This window comes from Pinus tabuliformis, chromosome J, assembly GCF_031772625.1.
Source record: "Pinus tabuliformis cultivar Carrire ecotype Pingquan chromosome J, CPIR1, whole genome shotgun sequence".
NCBI lineage: Eukaryota > Viridiplantae > Streptophyta > Pinopsida > Pinales > Pinaceae > Pinus > Pinus tabuliformis.
Window position 1 is genome coordinate 901,425,458 of NC_142295.1, and position 23,277 is coordinate 901,448,734.

Below are 23,277 nucleotides of genomic sequence, written 5' to 3' on the forward strand. Positions count from 1 at the left end.
CTTTTACAGATTCACCTTGGTATGCAGATATCATATTTGTCTTACTAAACTTGCAAGCTCCTCCTGGTTTATCTAAACTAAAGCCAGATTTTTGAGAACGAAATCATTGAAATATTGTATCATAGATAATGCTTTATTTTTGAAAGATAATGGTGGCATTCTATTAAATTGCTTATTGAAAGATGAAGCTGACAAAATTATGCAAGAATTTCATGCAGGAGATTTTGGATGACACCTATATTGGAAAACAATTTCTGACAATATTCTAAGGGTAGGTTTTTACTAGCCCACCCTTCTTGCAAATGTCAAGAAACATGTGACCTCCTATCATAAGTGCCAAATATTTGAGGGTAAATGGAAGCTTTTACCTTTACCTCTCAAACCCATATCCACAGAAGTGCCCTTTCAACAATGGGGTTTAGACTTCATTGGGGAAATTCACGCATCCTACTCAGCCCAACATAAATGGATTTTGACAACCACTGATTAAATTACTAAATGGATAGAAGCCATCCTTTCTAGACAAGCCACATACTCTATCATTATCTCATTCCTGGAAAACAATATCCTTTCTAGATTTGGATGCCCCCAAAAGCTCATTACTGATAATGCAGCTGCTTTCAAATCAAAGAAAATGGTAGAATTTTGTAACAGATATCACATTACCCTTGGCCATTCCACTGCCTATTACCCTCAAGGTAATGGACTTGTAGAATCCTCAAATAAAAGCCTAGTTAATATCATCAAAAAACTGCTAGAAGACAACAAAAAGACATGGAACAAAAAGTTGGTCAATGCCTTATGGGAAGACAGGCTAACTACCAAAAAGTCCATTGGTACATCTCCTTATCAGCTAGTATATGGTATGGATGTTGTTTTTCCATCCTGTTTAGGAGTACCAATGGTGAAGATCATCCAAGAGTTGGAGGTAGAACCAAATGATATACAAAGGGTGATAAATCAAACAATACACTTGCAGCAAACCAGAGAAGAAGTCTATGTCAAATCACAAGTGATTCAGGAAAAAATCAAAAAGATTTTAGACAAAAAGACCAAAGCTGATGATTTTTACATAGGTGAAAAATTACTTAAATGGGATTCTAGAAGAGAAGATAAGGGCAAACATGGAAAATTTGATTTCCTATGGCAAGGCCCTTATATCATTTATGGTTATAGAGGTAACAATGCATTTTTCTTGAGAGATTTAGATGGAACAGATCTACCAGGAGGACTTGTCAATGGTAGAATGCTGAAGCATTACTTATCCATAGATTAACAGTAGTTCACTTTACTTTACTCATTGTATATAACATTGCAGAGTTTAGATTGGATTGGATGGTAATCTTTTGAAGTTGAATCCCAGCGAGAAGGCCCTGAGCTTTGAAATATTTACCATCATAAGTATAATTAAAGTAGAATCACAGAAGAGCAGTTTACAAGCTAACTACAATCACAGTTTCAAAGGCTACTGATCTTAAAGTTCTTGACATTTCACTAGGAAATTCCATCCACATGTGGAGCCACTGTTAGGGACCTATAATAATAGGATTCATAATTTTGAATTGGCTATGGTTACTCTTGTAATATTGTACATAGTTTGTCTATATTACTAGTGTAGGGGCCTAACATACTTTTGCTTTCTGCAAAATGTTTTGCATATTAAAAATTAAAAAATGTAAAGATGGTATGTCCTAAAAGAATAATCAAAGGAAAAAAAGAAATAGAGAAAAGATTAAAAAGGTGAAAAATATGAACCCAAAAAGAAATAAAACAGATCATGAAAGTGTGCAAATTCAAATGCCACTAATTTTTACTTTACTATGCAAAATAAGGTTGTGTGAAACTTGTCAGAGATGCCACAATCCATGATGGTCAAATAGCTTAATCTTGACTCATTCATGTTTTAAATTTCATGTTAATAGATAGAGAATGAAGATCTAGCCAAACTGTTTAACCTTCGAAGATCAGTAGTTAGGTAGAGAATAAGAAGGAGCTCATCAGTTTAATCTGAGCCATTGGAAGTTATAAGGTTAGAATTAGATAGTTTGCTTGTCCAAAGAAATGGAAATAAAGGGTCAGCAAGCTCAAATGCACCCAATAAATGAAGAGAAAATGTTAGGATAAATAAATGGTAGGTAGAAGAAAGGTTGCAAATGCACAAGGTTGCTAAGTCAAAAGCACATTTATCATGCTTAATCCTATGTTTCATGTGCAGGAGGCTTTATGAGAAAATAAAGGATATCCACCAAGCTTGTTTAACTAATTTCCCCTCATTTCACTATACCCCCATATTCTTATTTGTTAAATTCCCCATTATCCCTTCATCACTTATAAATACCATTTTCCCCTCACTTTGACCTTTACCCCTTGGTTTCACACATTTCCCAGAAATTACCCTTCAAAAATCATCCCCATTCCCAGAACCCCTTTCCCTAGTGTAAAACCCATTCCCCATTACAAATATCACTTCCCCCACTATTAAATTCTATTTTCCCTTGGAAAACCCACAAAACCCCCTTATCCTAAGTTTTTATGCCCCCGCTTTATCTAACTAACTTCCCCGCTTCATATTTCTAATGAGCCTCATCATTTGGTAATTATATGGGCCTTAATTCACCTCCTAGCTTAGTAAAACCAACTATTCTCATAACTTATTGCATACTTTTGATTATATTTTGTTTATGAGATGAGTTAGAGTTGGATATTTTGCTTTGTGGTCTAATGTGCATTTAATGCAGGATTAAAGGATAAAAGAAAGGAATCTTGGCAAAATCCTTGGTCAAAACTCGAATGGGACAAGGGAGAGGAATTATAGGAGGTAAATCCTCGTCATTTACTACCCCTCCATCTGAATATTCCTCCATCAGCTCGGAGTGCAAACAGCGAAATCATGAGGACTATAAGGTAGCTGAGTAAGTGAAAGACAAAGCACCAGTTTATCTCAAGTTTGGGAGCCAAGCCACCCTAATTTTAAGGAAGTCGTTGAAGACTTGAGATGTATAAGTCGAGAGGCCTAGGACTAAAGTAGGATTTGGATTTTTGATTGTAAAACTCTACTCTATTTTCGAGTTGCAAGACTTGTGACAGTTTTGGATGTAATCCATTGATAATAAGAATGAGTTTTGTTTTAAGCCAGAACTGAGTTAACTCAAAGAGATGAAGCTTTTAGGTTAGGGCCCAACCCTAGCAGCCAAGGCTCCTCTTTATTGTACATGTATGTTAGCAGATATTCATAGTTTAATTGTTCATTTGCTTAAGCAGTTGCATTTCCATTACAGCAGTGTAGATTAGATTGGTTGTATGTTAGTTTGCTTCCATTTGTGCCTTCTTTCAATTAGAAGGTTATCAAGGAGAAAAAGTATCACCATAAGTTTGTCAGCAGGTGTCTCAGCCTCACTTCCTCGCTCTGGGACCATGACTTCAGGAAGAGACCCTTCAACAACCCCAAAAACACAGATTTCTACTTCTTGCATGAGCTTTGGAGTTTCCTGTCTTGATTCAGCATTTTGTTCATTTCATTGTCATCTTTTTCCATTACTCCATTTTTGCAATAATATCTCACTCATTCTTTCATTCCCTTTAGCAATCTCTTCATGCACAATATAGGCAATTGATTCATGCTTTTCTAGTTTATGAAAATGTATCTTGTTACATAGTTCTTGGGAAACACATGTTTCAAGAACAGCAGGTACATCAGGAGGAGACCCATACTTCATCACCAAGAGCCACCTTCCACCTCATCCACCCTAACCATATCTTGTTCCACCATCACCCTCTCTACCTTTTGTCATTTTTTATTGAAATTCCCCTAGATACCTTAAGAGAATCTAGCCATCTCTGATCTTGGATATTGACTCTTGAGTGTTCCTCGACATTCTAACACCCCATCTCACTCATCACACACCTTTTCCAATCTTCCCAACACCTCCAACACCTCACAATTAGCTCTCTTCCGTATCATGTAGGTTTTCTGTAATTTCTACAGGATCATCCTATAGGTTTATAGGACATCCTGTAGGTTTTCCTGAAACAACCTATTTTGAGGCCAAATTGATGGGGAACCTCTAGGAAGTCACAAAAAGCCTCCTAGGATCCTTCCACACCATCCAACTACTCCACAAACCTTTTAGCCATCCTCAATCACCTTCCATCCACCTGTCACATCCACAAGGACAATTAATTTGCATACATGATTTTGCCTAAAAAAAACCAAAAAAGTGAAAATAGATTTAGTTTAGTTTTCTTGCTTACACATTAGTATGGTTTGATGCTCTTTACTTCTGTAGCTTAGATAGCAACATTAGGTTAGCATTGATTTAACAATTCTTCTTAGCATAGTTGTTTAAATGGTTAGTTAGGATATGATGTGATTTAGCATTACATGTTATTTTCTTCATTACTACAGTAGAGTAGCTCTCTTAAAATAGATTTGCCCTTCTTCCATCAAAGAATCAAGCTTCTTCTGACTCTATAGAAGTCTGGCTTGGAACCCCTGGGGTCTCTCACCAGATGAACAATGACAACAGACAAGACCTTCACTTTTACTTGTGAATATAGCACTGTCACCTCCAAGTTTGTATGAACCTCGGGTTGATAAGTAAATTTGGTATCCCAGGAGTTGCAACATCCTTGCTGCAATACTAGCGCTCATCACTTTTTGGCATCTTTGTCGGGGAGGTGTCTGAGTAGAATGTGATTACTTCTTTATTTTCTTCTATTTCTCGTCTTCAATTTTCTACCATTTGTTTATTTTTGCAAAAGTAATCTAGTAGCTTCCTTTCTTTCATTTGTCATTATCTACTTTCCTTTCCATTCTGTAAGTAGAATTTCAATTTTGTGAGTAGCTTTTTCATCCTGTCAGTGATTTTCATTCAATCAGAAATTTCATTTCTACAAAGTACTTTCCATCCTTAAAAAAATTACTAAAACCAACCCAAAAACATTTCCTTTCATGCCTCGTAGGAATAGGGACAATTTAGGAATTTTTTTTCCAAATAACTGCATTGTATCCAATAGCCAACCTTCTCTCTTCTTTGGTGGCTGTGAACTAGAGGAACCTTTAGGCGAGCAACTTGACATATTTGAAGAACCTACAGGGGAAGAAGAAGAAGAGGAACCCATTCCTATTGAACCAATGGTTGAAAAAGAAAATGACAGAGGGAATAGAGAGAGAGTCGAGGGTGCCTTCCCCATTAGGGAAACCAATAGGGATACTAAGATGAAGAATATAGCCCCTCTTCCCAACCTCATTTCCATGGCCTAACCACAGAGGACCCCGACACTTTCCTATTTGAGTTTGTTGTTATATTCCGAACCTATGACTATACAGATGATGAGAAAAAGTTAAAACTATTTCCATCTACCCTCAAGGATGCAACATTGTGCTGGTTTATGGGCTTACCTAGAGATAGCATCACAACCTGGGCTCAGATGTAGCAGGATTCTAACAACAAATATTGGGACTACTGTAGGTCAAACAATACTAAGTAAGAAATTTTCAGGATGACCATAAGCCAGGATGAATCCTTAGAAGACTATGAAGAAAGACTCCAGCTCAGTTACAAAAGGGCCAGGTGCACACTTGACCCTGAGTCACTAAAGTTGGTCCTTCTCAAGGAAGTAAGAGAAGAACTTCTGGATACCTTACAATTGTTGGCAAGAGGGGACATCTACCAATTACCCTATGAGGATATCAAGACTGACTTTAGAAACCATTCTAGGGCAGGCAGGAAAAATGATAGGAGTAGTCAACCTATGGCCAATACATCATCTTCCAACTCATCCTTCAAGGGTGAAATTGGAAATATGCTGGAAGATTTCAAAAGTGAGATGTTGCAAACCCTTTCCTTGCAATTGGACACCATGAACATCAAAAGGAAGCAAGAGGAAGTAGAGAGAGCCTTGGCCATATTTTCTCCTAGATGCACCAGGAGGCATCCTAGGAACGAATGTCCATTGAACTGTATTGAAATTTTCTCGGTTTGTGAAGAAAACCACTCCAAAGACAAGTTCCCTTTTTTACCAAGACTCAAAGCTATATATCAAGGAGCTGAATGGGTCACTAAGCAGCTTTGTTACATCAACCAAAGGAGACCTCCTGGGCCTAGACTGTACTAGCAGGGCATGCAAGGTTCATCCCATGCATGTTACAACCCCAACCAAAACACAACTATAACTTCTTAGGGATCCCATGCTCATCCTTCCTATTCTACACCCCCTCCTTGGTCCTATGCATCTCAGTATCATTTCCAACTAGCCAACCAATCATTTCAACCTTACGCTCTGCCACAACCTAAGTGGAATACACCACTCCAGGGGTGGAGGCCCCAATACAACAATGCTCCAGCTCTATTTCCTCCACCACCTGCCCAACCACAACTCCTACACTCTGCTCCACCCAACCAACCCCACATTTGTGCCCAAAGAATCTAAACCCAAACAATACGTAGGCTCAACAAGTATATAGTGGAGAGACATCATATCTGTCTTATGCTATGGAAATCCAAGAGATTAACCTAAGATCTGGGAGAGTCTTCCTAGATAATGCACCTCCCCCTCAACATAGGGAGGTTGAGGAAGAAACAGAGGAAAGCAACCTTAAAGTAAATCCACCCTTTCCTGAGAGATTAGCCCAACCACTTTAGCCTACCCCAAAAGAAACTGAACTTCTGGGAGAATTGAAAAATCTATGTGGAAATATCCCCCTTCTCCAAGTAATAAAAGATGTTCCCATTTACAATAAGTTGATTAAGGAGAAATGATTCAAGCATACAGGAAGAAGAAAAAGGGATGTCCCTACCATTAATGTCATTAGGCAGTTGTCTGACTTAATGTTGGGGCAGGTAATATGTCCGAAATATTTGGACCCTCGAAGCCCTGTAGTAGATGTGCACATAAATGGCACTGTCGTCCCACACACTCTGATCGATCTTGAGGCTGCCATTAATGTGATAACCAAGGACACCATGCTCAACCTCAACCTCCAAGGGTCATTGAGGAGGACTACAATAATTTGCAACTTGCAGACCATTCTACAGTCACCCCTAAGGGAATTCTGGAGGATGTGATGGTATCCATTGACTCCTGGGAATACCTTGTAGATTTTCTAGTTCTCTAGCCTAAGGCTAAGCTTACTGGTTACCCTCTCATCCTTGGGAGGCCATGGCTGGCCACAGCCGATGGTTACATTAGTTGCAGAGCTGGGAATATGACCATCAAGAATGAGCATATGTCCAAGAAGTTAGTCCTATACCCTCCCGCTCAACCTTCTCTAGAGCATGATTTACCTTTATGGTTGGAGGAGGAGGAGGAAGATGAGGTTTATTCTGCCCAACTTTATGCTTTAGAAGAAACCATAGGAGGAGCACAGAAAGATGAGGATGACTTGACTGAACACTGCTCCAAAGCCTAACTACTAGTTCATTACCATTAGAAGAAGAAGTAAGGGAATCCCAGAACAACCATCTAATTAACTCATGCTTGGCCGATTCCAACCCACTCCATGTCAAAACCATAGAATTCGGCCCAAAGAAAACCTTGAAAACCAGAGAAAACCTTGAAAGTTAATCCATCTCTTTCTTCTCTCGAAGTGGAAAAGCTATGCAACATGTTAAAAGAAAGCCTAGAAGCCTTCGCTTGGAGATACAAGGACATGAAGGGAGTACACCCCTTATTGTGTACTCACCACATATACATCAAGGAAGGTTGAAAGCCAGTCCGATAACCGTAAAGGAGGATGAATCTAGCTCTTAAAGATATAGTCAAAGAAGAACTACAAAAACTGCTAGATGCAGGATTCATTTACCTTATCTCCAACTATGAGTGGGTCTCCCCTTTAGTGTTAGTTCCCAAGAAAAATGGCAAGTGGAGGATTTGTGTCAATTACAGGGAGTTGAACAAAGCCACAAAGAAGGATCATTTTCCGCTACCCTTCATTGACCAAGTGCTAGATGGCCTGACAGGGAAAAAGTTTTTTTCTTTCCTAGATTGATTCAGTGGGTACAACCAAATCCAAATCTTCCTAGAAGACCAGGATAAGATCACATTCACCTGCCCTTGGGGTAATTTTTCCTATAGGGTCCTTCCTTTTGGCCTATGCAATGCTCCTACCACTTTCCTGAGAGCAACCTTGAGTATTTTCACTAAATTAGTACATGATGCGGTGCAAATTTATATGGATGACTTTACACCTTATGGCTGTGATTTTCAAGAAGCGCTGACTAACCTAGGCAAAGTACTGCACAAGTGCATTGAAATGAACCTGTCTCTCAATCCTGAAAAATGTGAATTCTTAATGATTGAAGGGACTGTGCTAGGTCATTCAATATCTCAGCAAGGACAACAGGTGGACCCGAACAAAATAGGCATCATCCAATGGGTCCCACCTCTGCAAAGGCAGAGAGATGTCAGGAGTTTCTTGGGGTTAGTTGGATACTACCGAAGGCTCATAAAAGACTTCAGCAAGTTGGCCTCTCCTTTATTTGGGTTTTTGGCCAAAGATTCTGAGTTTATATGGTCAAGAAGTTGTCAAGAGGCCTTAGACATTCTAAAGTGTAAGTTAACCACTACACCAATTCTCCAAGGCCTAAACTAGGCCCTCCCCTTTCATATTCATGATGATGCTTCACACAAAGCCATAGGAGGAGACTTAGGTCAGGTAGAGGAAAAATTTCCATATGCCATCTATTTTATCAATAAGAACTTGTCAATGCCTGAGCTAAATTATACCGTGACCGAAAAGGAACTCTTCGTTGTTGTGCATTCATTAAACAAATTTAGGCATTACATTATAGGCTATCAAACATTTGTGCATACTGACCATGCTACAATCAAATATTTAATGAACAAACTAGATGTGAATGCTTGAATTATAAGATGGTTGTTTTTATTACATCACTTTGATCTAACCATTGTTGATAAGTCTGGGAAGGAAAATGTTGTTGCAGACCTTTTATCTAGGGTGAATCTGCTTGCAGGTGAAGAAGGAATGGTGGATGACTAGTTACTAGATGAGCACTTGTTCTCTATTTCAGTTCTCTCCCCATGGTTTTCTGATATACAAAACTATTTGGTATCATCACAGTTCCCACCAAACTTGCCCTCCAAAGGAAAGAGAAAGATAGTTAGGAAAAGCACCCCCTTCACCTAGATTGGGTGTAATCTTTTCAAACTTGGCCCAAATCAAATCTTGAGAAGGTGCCTAAGGGAAGAGGAAGTTTTTGACATCCTTCTGACCTGTCATGATGGGCCTTGTGGAGGTCACTTTATAGCAAGGAGGACAACATTCAAAGTCTTACAAGTAGCCTATTATTGGCCCACTCTCCATTAGGATCTGAAAATGTACACTAGTCAGTGTGTTCGGTGCTAGAGGATGGGAAAGCCTACTCCAAGAGATGAAATGGCCCTACAACCTCAAGTGACTTTCAATGCATTTGACAAGTAGGGCATGGACTTCATTGGGCCTATCAACCCTCCTTCAAAGCAAAAACAATACATTATTGTATGCACTAATTATTTGACTAAGTGGGTAGAAACCAAGGCAATTAAGGCAGCAATAAAAGAGAAGGTGGCTGAGTTCCTAAGGGAGAATGTATTCTACAAATTTGGGTACCCTAGAGAGTGGGTCACTGACTAAGGTAGCAAGTTTACCTCCAACATGATTGAAGAACTGCTCAACCATCACAAAATCAAGCATAGGAACTCCATTCCCTATCATCCACAAGCTAATGGGCAAGTGGAGGTGACCAATAGAGCACTGGAGGGCATCTTAACCAAGGTAGTGAGTAGCAGTAGGAAGGATTGTGAAGAGAGATTAGTTGAGGCCACCTGAGCCTATAATACCACATGGAAGACGACCACTGGATTTACGCCCTATGAGCTGGTCTATGGGAAAAAGGCCTTGTTGTCCATTGAATTTGAATATAACACATTGAGGATGGCATCCCAACTAGATTTGGACCTCAGTCATGCACAAAAAGAGACAATATTCCAATTGAATGGCTTGGATGAATTCAGAATGCATGTCTGCCTACATACAGAGATGGTTCAGCTTCATAGGAAGATCCGACATGACAAACATATTAACGAGAAGCAATTTCAGGAGGGCGATTGGGCATTGTTATATGATTCTAGGTATAAAGACTTCATGGGCAAACTAAGGACAAGATGGCTCAGACCTTATGTTATGGAAAGATGCCATGATAATGGTCCAATACAAATCAGAACTATAGATGAAGAAGCCATTCCATTACTTGTTAATGGTCACCGATTGAAAATGTACAAGAGACTTTTATCAAAACAAGAGTTCATTGACAGTATCAATAAAACAATGATGATGGTGGAGCAAGTTCTAGCTCCTCTCTCATCAAGTCCCTAAAAAAGAAAAAAGAATAAGGACTCAGGTGAAAACCTCCATGAGGTGCTTGAGTCCCATCTTTAGGTTGAAAACCTCGTGAGGCAGCCCAATTGTTGGGTAGCGGAGGCCCCATGTAAAGGTTTTGGGGCTCAAAGCCCACAATTTTGGGTAAAAGTATGGTAAAATCTCCACGAGGTGCACGGAGTGTGAATTGTAATAAGTCGAGTCAAAGGGTTGTCCGCACGAAAATAATGTAAGAAAATAGAAAGTGAGTCGGCCTGCTCATGGTCTGGAGACCATGAAAATGTATAAATAAAGCAAGGCTCTATGGTTAGAAAGTAGTTTTTAGGTTTGGATCTTGAATGTTATGGGTTTATGAAGGCATTATTCTCTCTATGTCTGTAAGTCCGAGTCAAGGGTGTTGGCAGATAGATAGAGGCTCTACAACTATGTGCGTAGAGGCCCGGTATAGTCCATAGCTGTGTGCATGGACCCCTGCAGCTGAGTGCGCAGGGCGGATCTAGTTGTATTGACAGAATATAAATAAAGATAAGAATTTCTGAATCATTGTGTGTTTCCTCTTGAATCTATCTGTTGCTTATGTTCTAAATTTATGCACTGTCTTTAAGAGTTACAATTGCATGCACTAGTTTTTATCGTTAAATATTTGCTTAAGGTCCATAAGAGGTAGAGTAGATCTATAATAAACACATTAATAATAAAGTGCATCTATGTGGATCTACGTGAAAGCCCGATAATAGTACAGAGTGGCGCGAGGCTGCAAAACAGTTCGCGACCCCTCCAGACCACATCAAGCAGGGAAAATTTTAAGAACCACCTTAAATTTATATGTATAATAAATGGGCTAATCCCCATGATACATAGGAAAAATGGGAGGCAATTTTATCAATAATATAATATCTATATATAATTTTTTTGGTGAATCTCTCACCAGATTATATTATCTTGTATAGTGATGGAGAATATTTCCCCGAATTATAAAATCTTGTAAGATCTTGGCAAATCTTTTACTGGATAATAAAACATTGTGAAGTCTTGGCGAATGTTTTGTTAAAGTATGAAACCATTTATGATAATAAGAAAACATATTCATTAAACTGTAATATACTAACATACATGTTTGGAAAAAGGAAAAATAATTTTCTCTTCCTGCAAACAATGTTCCAAATTTCAGTGGCTGTGTTTGTCAAGGTTCTTACAATACTCTCTTTCATATCCTTCTATTAGTTTTGATAATATTCCACAACAAAGTTCTTGTAGGTGTTGATATTGACCACGAGTTCTGTCAAGGTAGGAGAGATTAATCTTTTCTATACAACCTTTTTCAAGCTACCAATTTTTTCAAGTTATCAAATTTCTTTCTTATTCCATAGACTCCAACTGCGAGATAAAAAAAAACACATCAAGTTTGTTTACCCCAACACGCCAACAAGTAGCAAGCTCCAACTATATTATATAAGAAAGTATTAGGTATCCCAAAGGCTTGAAGGGGATCTAATTGAAAGAAGTGACCATTGTGAGAAGCCTTCCAATCAATATATGAATATATAAATGTAGATTTATTATTATTTTAATTAGAGATCTTCAATTAAATAATAAAATTTAATTACATCTCTCCCAATCTAAATTACTTATTAGCATAATTCACTACCCTCATACGTTAACAACATTGTAGCATGTAGATTAATTTCCTTTTTGGTGAACAATCTCCACCTTTTAGGAAAATATGGTGCAATGGCTCCAACCCCTATAGATCATTATGACAAACTAAGAATAGCATAGAAGATGAAAGGTTGTACAAACCAGCTTATTTTTCAAACAACTAATCCAACATCAATACCTAAACTTTTTCATGAAGATATCATATTGATAATGTTTGAAAAATGGTGGAAAATCTTTTGCAAGAAGGTGATGCGGAAAGAGTGACAAGATTTCACTATTTTGAATTTTTTTGTTAAATTAGAAAAACCAATACTAATGGAGATATTGGTAATTTAAATTTTGTGAAGTGACTAAATGTAGCTTTAACCATTCACCTTAAGATGTTTTTACAATATAATTTCCTAAGTTTATTTAATATCTTCATTATCATAAAAACCAACCTATATCCATCTTAACTCCACATCTACCACTCTTAGAGGGATAAATCTATTTATCCCTCTGAGCACCTGGTAGACCCAGAATTAAGATGGATTTAAGATGATAGAATTTCCCCTTTAAATAGTCTATGCTCACATGAATACCACGGTATTACCATGGGTCAATACCATGGGTTATCATAAACCTAGAGCTTAAAAATTACTGTTAGTAATTTATAAAAATTAATAATTGATTTTTATTTTATTTTTTTATTTTAACCAAGTTAAAATGTTTAACATACATTCAATTACAACATCCATTTTTACTCTTGATCCACCAAGCCCCGAGAGGGATCAAATATTTCACTCTATGCTAGTTTGCATATCACAATAGTTGATCCCCAGAGTAAAGATGGATCTATGCTGGTTTAATTCCCCCTTTAAATAGGCTACATTCAACGCGAATACCATGGGTCAATACCATGTGTCATTTTTATTTTTATTAATACTAATATTAGGGTTAATAATGTTTTTTTGCATGGTATTAATAATAATCTAGCCCATGGTATTCGGCCCATAGTATTTTTCCCATAGGTTTTACCTAAATATAACGGATTTTTTGAGTGTTCATAAATATAAGGTGACTTATGGAGTAAATATAAAAAAAATGTTTTATTTATTTACCATACCTCTCACTTATTTATATTTTTATTAATTTACCATACCTCTTTTACAAATATGGTATTTGGCCCATAGGATTCACTTAAATAAAACCTCTTTTTTGAGCCTTCATAAATAGAAAGAGGGTTATGGACTAAATATAAAAGGAGGTTTTATTTATTTACCATACCTCCACTTTATTTATATTTTTATTTGTTTACACCCTTGCATGTATATAAGGCGACTTATGGAGTAAATATAAAAAATGTTTTATTTGTTTAACATATCTCTCATATATTTATATTTTTATTAATTTACCATACCTCTTTTATAAATATGGTATTTGGCCCATAGAATTCACTTAAATAAAACCTATTCTTGGAAATTAAGGCGAATGGAAGGTTGTAACTCCTAATTTCAAGGGACAAATTTACCTTTTTTACCCTCTCCTTTAAAACAAGGTGGGCTAACCTCCATACCTAATTTTTTTATAAAATATATTTGAGGCGATTTGTAAAAATGTATTATGATACAAAATATCCGCCCACTAAAAATTTAAAACCCCTTAATTTCGCCTAAGGGCGAAATTCCCCGCTAAAATTTTCCATGAAATAAAGACATCCTAAGGGTGCGGAAACCTATTTCTAGCACCCTCCCCTACTACCTCGGGTGAGACTTCAGTCCGTGCTCTGCGGGTTATTGCCGAAAGGGCCGGTAGTGCAGGATTTGTTTGACTAAAACACTTCTAAACGTAGGTCAAGCCCCGACAAGCCAACAAATGGTTCCATTGCCGAGACCGGGATATGCCTAAGGGATGTCTGATATTAGAACACTAGAACCCTACAAAGAAAGAACCTCAAGATTGGTTGGATCAGAAGCTTCACGAGTTCGTGGTACAGGAAAACAGAAATCGTGGATATCTGAGGAAAGGTGGCTGGATCGCTACATATACACCAAAATCCACGAGATCTTATTCACATCCTTCTCGATAGAACTATACGAGTGGATCACGAGGCTAGTTGATAGTCAGGGAAGGTGCAGATAGGATCAACCCATCGTGTGGATGCTAGAGTTGGTGAGTAGGCTGGAAGTAACTAAAGATAAAATCGCGCGGGTAGTAGATCACTGGTTGGATCGAATAATAGGAGTGTTTATCATCAAATTTGTGATAGACACAACTGTGAGTTATGGCGAAGTAGAAAGGCGCTTTCTACAAGGACCGTGGGGCAAGTACATCAAATCACTAAATACTTGGATTAAAATGTTGTTATGTGAAAAATGGGTTATGCGCATCCATTGATGTCTGGGGTAATGAGGAGCAGAAGAGGCTACCGAGGGATAGAAGGATTAGAAAACAATCCTTTGATTTCACTTTTGTGAGAAAGTGAGGAGGAGCTCATAGGGTTCTCTCTGAGAAGTGCAGTCCGATTGATAAAGCAGTGCATTCCACTGATACCACCATCATCCATGCCATCACCTACTTCACCTACCCCACCTCCGCCACCACCAAGGGTTGTAATGGCAAGTGCAATCAAGTTGTTGGTATTTAGAAGCGTAGGAAATGAGGAGCTAGATCAGTTCTGGTTCGTGGTAAAGGATGTATGCGAATTCCAAGGTGTAATAGATGATAACATCAAAAAGGCTACTCTGGTTAGCGCACTACAGGATCACACACTGACGTGGTATATAAAGTACTCGAGCGATCACCCGAATGTGGGAATGGCAGCGATCCAGGATGCATTGAACAAAGAATTTAGTCGGCCAAAATTAGAAACACAGTCGATCATCGGGTTCAAGGAGATCGCAATGCTACCTGGTGAAACCCAATTTGATCTAGATCAGAGATTGAAGATTACAATCCGAGAGGCTAACATGACGCGGACGGATGCGCATCACTGCGTGTGGTTTGTGGTGTCTTTGAAACCACATCTGAGGACGATGTTGTCACAACAAAAGATCTCAACCAAAGATGAAGCATTAGGGACAACAATGAGGTTGCATGAAACTCCAATACAGGATCCAGGGTTGGGAGTTCAGCAAATCCACGTGCAACTACAAAACCTATGCATAGAAATGTAAAGTTTGAAGCAAGAAAGGGCACCTCAACTAGAGGTGCGTACAGAAGTGGGGTGTATCAAATGCAAAGGTCAAGGTCATGACAAGGACCATTACCCTGTATTCACAAACTATCTGGTGGGAGGGGGGCCGATGCCATTAAGGCTGAAGGTAAAAGCAGGGCCAAGTGCAGCGCCCGCACTCTAGTGCGCGATTTGTCAAGTAGGAGGAAAGTACGCAACAAACAATTATCACCTGTTGCAAAAGTATACCCAGACTCCGCATCAGCTGTATTGCAACTTATGTAGATCAGTGGGTCGTGACAAGCACACGTGTCGAGGCTACGAGCTAATGACTGAGGCGCAAGTTTTTGACCTAGCCACAGGGCCATGCAATGGATTCCAAGGATGCGGGCGAGGAAGAGGAGGCATGGGGCCTGGATGAGGGCATAGACAACTGATCTGTTATAATTGTGGAGGGTCGGGGCACTACGCTCGCGATTTCACTAACCTGACAAGAATATCTTGTCCATACTGTGAGCAGTTTGACCATGAATTGGTAGATTGCTTGACGCTGATTGCCCAAATGTGCAAAAAGGGGGTATTACAGCCTACTCCAACTCAGAAAATCCAAATGATGAGGTCTGAACTGCTCAAAGAGGACCCCAGCATAAACATGGTACTGAGGAGCGATGCAACTACAGGGGGAGATGCGAGGAAACAACCCAGAGAATATGGGAAGGGTTGCAATGCTCCTACAAAGGAACCTGACTTTGAGAAGGAAGCTCAAAAGAGCTTCACGAAAGTCTCTACTCTAGGTAGTAGCGATCCAATTGAGCTAGGAATGGATCCCTCTATGCTTACTACTTGTTTAAAGACATGTATGAAGTTGATACGTGACAATGAGGCAGTTAAAGGACTACAAGAGCTGATCACTAGGTGCACAGGATCAAGGGAGCCGCGCGTAGTCTAGAAATTGGGAAAACATGCTCTGTGCACCGGGGGGGATGTGAATGATGACGCAATCGGTGAGTATGAGATGGTTCAGGTCATCCTAGATTTGGGGTCGGATGCGAATGTGTTTCCTAAGAAAACGTGGGAACCCATGGGCAGGCCCAAACCACAGTGGTCTCCTATTCAACTACAAATGGCCAACCAGCAAAAGATCTTACCGATGGGAAGATTACAAGGGGTGACAGTGGACATTGAAGGCATAAGTACGCAGACAGACTTTGAGGTAATAGAAATTTTTGATGATAGTAATCCATACCCTGCATTGCTAGGAATAGATTAGACCACAGACATGAATGGGGTCATCAACTTAAAAAGACGAAAGATGACATTCAAGAAAAAGTTACACTGTGTTATAGTTCCATTGGATCTAGCTGAAGGAGCATGCTACATCGAACCGATGCTTGATGAGGACAGTGATGAGGAACTAGACTGCATCTACCAGATAAAAGCGCAATACCAGGATCAGGTGAAGCCCACAGTGGACAGGAGAATCTCATGGGAGCATGATAGTTCTTGCACATCGGATTCAGATGAGGAGATCGAATGATTGTAGAACTGATTGCATGAAGTCACAACACTTAACTATAACATGATGATTAGATCACTGCGACGTGTGACAACTGAGGCACAACAACAGCCAGCAGATGATGGCGCAACAAATAAGGAGGAGTTCATCAACCTCCACGAAACTTCAATCATAGAGAAAAAGTGGCATGATGTGATAGAATAAATGTTGCACGTGACAATCACACCAGTGGGGTGTGCACATAGGAAGATGGGGTGGAATAAGTGCGAAGGTAGAAGGTGGTTGTGGGTACGGGTTGGAAGACTTCTGCGACAAACGCAGCGAGGGCAACCACGACGCAGCCATTCAGGCACCCATATACAATGAGGGGCACAGATGTATGTTGTACAACCATCGACCCAACTGAATCTGTGCATAACAGGGGTTCGTTGGGCCGATAAGACCGTGAACAAAGCAGAGTGTGCAAAGAGAACTCTATCCACAGTCAGAAGCGATGAAACTAAGGAAGTGAAAAGAATTTCCCCGACCACTGCCCCTGCAGTTCGACCTAAACAAGAAGACCTCGACGGAAGGATCTGGTAGTTGTAGAAAGCCATTCGGTGCAGCAGCATGAGACTTCACAAACTAGAAGAAGTAGGGGCAAGGCTAAGGAGGAAAAGTGCGAGGCTCGATGAAGAAATTGACAAAATAAAAATAAGAGTCACATAAACGGGCCGCACGAATGTGCGAATGAGGAGACTGGGCCTGGCCGGCCTTTCTACAATACTTGAACGAGCCATGACCATGCTATCATGGTTGCAACTACACCCTACTGAACAAGGGAGCACAGACCGCAATGCACTACCTGATTCAAAGGTATGCGAAGGGTGCCCGCAGCCCGGGCTAGCAGGGAATAGGAAGGCTCACACGAGGGGTGAAACCACCTGACTATCTGTAGGAGGCCCATTCTTAGTGCTCCACGCAGTTGAAAGAGGGCATGAGACTAAAAAAAAAATTTGGAGGAAAGTTGCATGATTCAGTCATGGTGCATAAGGCCAGTAAAAAGCATAGAACGCGTCCACGTACCAGGGACTGCGCTGCCATGTGGAAAGGATGGAAGGTGACCATTACAACAACTGTACATGACAATATGTCCTATTTAAGACACTAAGGAGCGGGAGACGGGCCATTAAGGCACAAGGCTGAAAGGATTTGCTGCCAAAATTGCATTAATAAGCCATGAACCCTACAGGCACAGGAATGGCTGCAAAAGGTAGAAGAGGCTAGGCTACTCTGCCTCCTGTCAATTCCAAATTTTCATCATCCCCCCATTACAATATTCGTCATCAGGCAATTGCTCTGCCTAGTACACGATGAGTACTTATGGATAGACAAACCCGTCACCATCACGGCGGAGCTCATTCATAGGATCTCTCGGCTTCCCTGTGAACGCAGGGACCCCACAGAAATCGTTGATATGAGTGGTAATGTGACGATGACGGAAGCCCTAAAAAAGAAATACAAATTGGAGAAAAGGCAGAGAGGGTATGCTATTAACAGTATTCCAAAGAAAGGGGTCTGCGTTGCTAATCAATTGCTGGCAGGAAAAGTGATGTGGAAATGTTGTGGCAACGAGGTCCCAACAATAGTCGTCGTGCTAGCTGAGCAATGCGCAGAAGGGAAATAGTTCAATTGGGCGCAGTTCCTCTGTGACAAATTCCTGACCAACTGCAGGGAGGTCTAAGAGGAGGGTAATAACTTCCACTATGTATGGTTACTGTTAACCATCCTTTTAGTTACAAGTGAATTACCCGAAGATAGTCAATTTCCGTCCCTAGACCAAGATTGGCTAGAGGCCGCAAAATATGCGTCTCTCTGGGCAATGAAGGACACTGCAAGAATCTGGGAAGTCAAGATTTTAAGGATACTAATGGACGCGAACATCTGACAGTGGATCATCCAGCAACCCCATCTATCTACCTAGATATATGATAGTGTGAAGAACATAGCCAATTTTAAGGCATATATGCACCATGTATACATCCAGGTGCGTAAGGATCCAGCACAGACATGGACCACACTTCTCTCAATTTCCATTGATGAGGCTATTTTTGTGGTATTAGATATCTGGCCATCAGAGTGGTGTGGACCAGATGCGGTAGGGAGCAATGAGACCACCATCCAAAAACAGAAGGCCGAGGCTAAGCACTTAGCACAACAGAAGTGGAACGAATAACATGCTGCGGAAGTACGGGCGGCCCAAGAGGCAGCGCAAGCTTCTACAGGTAAGGTGAAAATAGGCGGGGCTGCTACAACAAAGGACAAAAGTGGCCCGAACGTGACCACAGAGTCGGCCACAGATACAGGGACGGAAGGTACGGTTCCAACCACCACCAGTTCGCCCCTAAAACGATCGCGACCGACAGAATGGTCAAAGCCATGAAGGAAGACCAAGGCGTCTAAGTGGGATGGGGAAGTTGTCACATTGACCGAAGGTGACCTGGGTGACATCAGGGATACAATTCACGAAGTCACCTGGGAGGCGCTCGATGAGGCCATGATGGAGCAGCAAACTATGTTGGGGCCGCTCCGCACGTAGTTGCAAGAATTCAAAGCATGGGCCTCACAGTTTGGAATCATCACTACCCATAGAGCTACAAGTATATCAGCAATTGAGCAGCTCCTATAGGCCAAAATGTCTAATACTATTGCACTCTTGACAGGAGTAGTGATAGCAGAGAATGTGGTGAATAGAGCTGTGGTAGGCCAGATTACGGGGCTTGGATTAAATTTGGCTTCCCTCCCACATGAGAGCTTATACTAGCTCCAAGACAATGCAATGATGGAGCTCCACACTAGGGAAGGACGTGCGGTACAAGTACTTAGTGAGTAGCAAATTAACATAGAACAGTTGAGCCTCCAACGTGATGAAGCGGTAGCACAAAATCGGCAATTGGAGCAAATTATGGAAGAAGCATGTTGTTGTGCCTCTGAGCTGGAGATCACGATAGATTTACCTATCGACATACGAATCCACAAGTTGGCCAGTGGGTTCCGCAAAGCAAAGGAAGAAGCCTCGAGGATCCAGTTGGCCCTCAACTTGCAGATCGCGGAAGTGAAACTGAAATCATAGCCCTCTACACCACCGGAGGTCACAGAGAAGTGGAGAGGCATCATTCACTCCGAGCGGGAAACAATAGCATGTGCCATGAATGAGTGCATCGGCTTGTTGGATCAGTCACTTCTTACACTCACTTCACTACAGGAAGACCCAACCTTATAGCGATTAGAAACAGAGGCAAGGGAGCTCCAACAAGCCTATGATAATATCAGGGGTACTGCATAGACGGTTGCTATTACGCAGCACTTGGCCAAGATGAGGGAGGATCAGGCTTTTAAGATACAAGTTGACAGTGCTCGGCAGAAGGAAGCAGTGATTAAAGAACGTATCCAGCCTTGGCTGGATGAGGCATTTGCGGTTTCCACCACCATCGAGTGAAAGATGGCACACATGTAGGTAGTATATGAACCTGGACAAGCAACTGACACTGATACTGATGCATCGGTGGCTCGCGTAGAATAGGTACAATAGATGGCGGAAGATTTTGTTGCAAGTGTAAGCGAAGCATAGAAGTTTCTGAATGACCTCCGCGTGAAGATTGCTGCACTAGCTGAGTGACTCAAGATGAGTCACGTTGATTGTGTTGGGGGCCTATTGGGTAGCGGAGGCCCCGCATAATGGTTTTGGGGCTCAAAGCCCACAATTTTGGGTAAAAGTATGGTAAAATATCTGTGAGGTGCATGAAGCATGAATTGTAATAAGTCGAGTCAAAGGGTTGTCTGCCCGAAAATAATGTAAGAAAATAGAAAGTGAGTCAGCCTGCCCATGGTCCGCGGACCATGAAAATGTATAAATAGAGCAAGGCTCTATGGTTAGAAAGTAGTTTTTGGGTTTGGATCTTGAATGTTATGGGTTTATGAAGGAAATATTCTCTCTACGTCTGTAAGTCCAAGTCAAGGGTGTTGGTAGATAGATAGAGGTTCTACAACTGTGTGCGCAGAGGCCTGGTAGAATCTGCAGCTGTGTGTGCGGACCCCTACAACTGAGTGCGTAGGGCGGATCTGGTTGTATTGACAGAAGATAAATAAAGATAAGAATTTCTAAATCACTATGTGCTTCATCGTGAATCTATCTGTTGCTTATGTTCTAAATTTATGCAGTGCCTTTAAAAGTTATGATTGTGCGCATTGGGTTTTATTGTTAGATATTTGCTTAAGGTCCGTAAGAGGTAGAGTATATCTATAATAAACTCATTAATAATAAAGTGCATCTGTGCGGATCTACGTGGAAGCTTGACAACAGTACAAAGTGGTGCAAGGTTGTAGAATGGTTCACGACCCCTCCAAACCACATCAAGACATCCCAAGGGTGTGGAAACCTGGTTCCAACACCCTCCCCTACTACCTTGGGTGAGACTTTAGTCTATGCTCCGCGCGCTGTTGCTGAAAGGGCTAGTAGTGTGGGATTTGTTCGGCTAAAACACTTCTAAACCTGGGTCAGGCCCCAACAAGCCAACACCAATGATGAAAAAAACAAGAATAGAAAAAAGAATAAGAAGATCCCTAGGTGAAAACCTCCCTTGAGGCACCCAGGGAAAATAGCTAGGGTGAAAACCTCTCTGAGGCAACCTAGTTGTTTTTCAAAAAGAAAAAGAGAGAGGGAAAAGATAAAATTGTTATTTGCAGGTGGGCGAGAAAGACAGTCAAGGAGCAAAGAGAGGATCCAAAAGGAACCCTACCTCACCCATATTCATCTCCCCCACTCCTCACCATGCAACCCTCCATCATATCTATCATTTTTCCACTCCATTTATTCGATTTAGGTGAAGTCTGTGTTTTCTACATGATCCCCTGTATTCCTACAGGATCCCCTAAAAACCTATAGGATAATCCTATAAGAATTACAGTGGCCCAGAAAACCTATAGGAAGCAATCCGAGGGAACATGGTAGGTTTGTTGGGTCCCTAAAATTCATCCTAGGCATGATCTAACAGCTCACCTTGTCCACCATTATCATCCCTGCACTCAACATTCAAAACAAAAAAGATCAGTTTCAACAGTTTATACCAGTCATAAAAAAAGAGAAAAAAAAAAACAGAGAGGAGTAAGAGCATTACCTAGGTGTCCATTTCTCTACACACACTCCTACTCCCTCTGTCCATTCATTTCACCATCCTCACAGCCCTAGCCAACAACATGATTAAAGAATTCTGAGGGAGAAGCAACTACAAGATATCCTGTAGGAAATCCTGTAGTAGCCTATCCCACATAATGCCAATCAAGAACTACAAGTCTTCACTAGGATGATCTAGGAGCTCAACAGCAGCAGCAGCATCAGATAGTCAGTCACAGATATCTGCAAAATCCAAGAAACCATTAATAGACAGCAAGAGGAAGAAGGATAATGGCATGCAACAAATAAACAATGCAGCACCTCTGATCTTCGACAACTGCAGCATGGCATCAAAACCATAGGTAAGTATCCTGCCCACTCACTCATATGCATCATTTAATCAAAAGTTGTAAGGGTTACGAGATATTTGGTTTATAAGTGAAAAGGTGGCCATTTAACTCGCCCACCTTCGTTCAGTTATCACATGCAAAATCGGGTGTCCTCTCACATGTGGCTGTAGTCAACTTAGAGAGAGAGGAGGAGTAGGACAAGAAGTGGTTAACTACGGATCTATGAGGTGGGAGCTGATTACGAGTAGTGGGAAATGATGAGGTGGTAGTGGGGACCAATGGTCCAAAAATGGAAATGTACCTCTACTGTCAGCACACCACCTCACCCTGAAACACCATAAAGGGAAATAAAACATCGTTCGCATGCATTCATGCATTCCACCTCCTCGAAAATCCCTCACTCAAGTCACTCTCATAACTCTGGCCACCCACCGGAAGCAAGGATCCATCGTTCTACACAGGAATTCCTACAGGAGCATGCACAAGAATTCCTACAGGATACAGTCTATAGGATCAGGCTACATGATACACAAAGGCAGTCTACATGATAGGTAGAGAAAATTTCAACAGGGGATATCACGATAATTTTCCACTACCACCATTCTAAACAGGTAGGCTCTAAAATTACATCCCTATTTAGAAGCAAATGAACTAGAAATACTCCAAAATCTAGTGAATTTAGAAACTGTGAGGAGTGAATTACATACACAGTCAACTATGTTTTCCTCCTGAATTAAAAAAAAAAATTGCGTCAACCCTCTCATTTTCTCCTCAAGCCTCACAAGTAATATGATAGGAAGGTTTAATAGGTGAGAGCCCACAAACAATGTGAGAATAAAACAACACCCCCAGGTGCTTGAAATCTTTATAAGACACAACTGGATGCGGTTTTTCAAAAAATTCACAAGGTATGATGATGAGGTGGCTCAGGAATTTGCTCACTCCCTCACTCCACACAGTAGAATCCATGCCATTGTTTTAGTTAGAGGCCTCACTATAGATCTCACCTCAGAGCTCATCAGTAGGGTCACCACACTTCCCCTAGGAATTCCATGGAGAAAAGAAGAC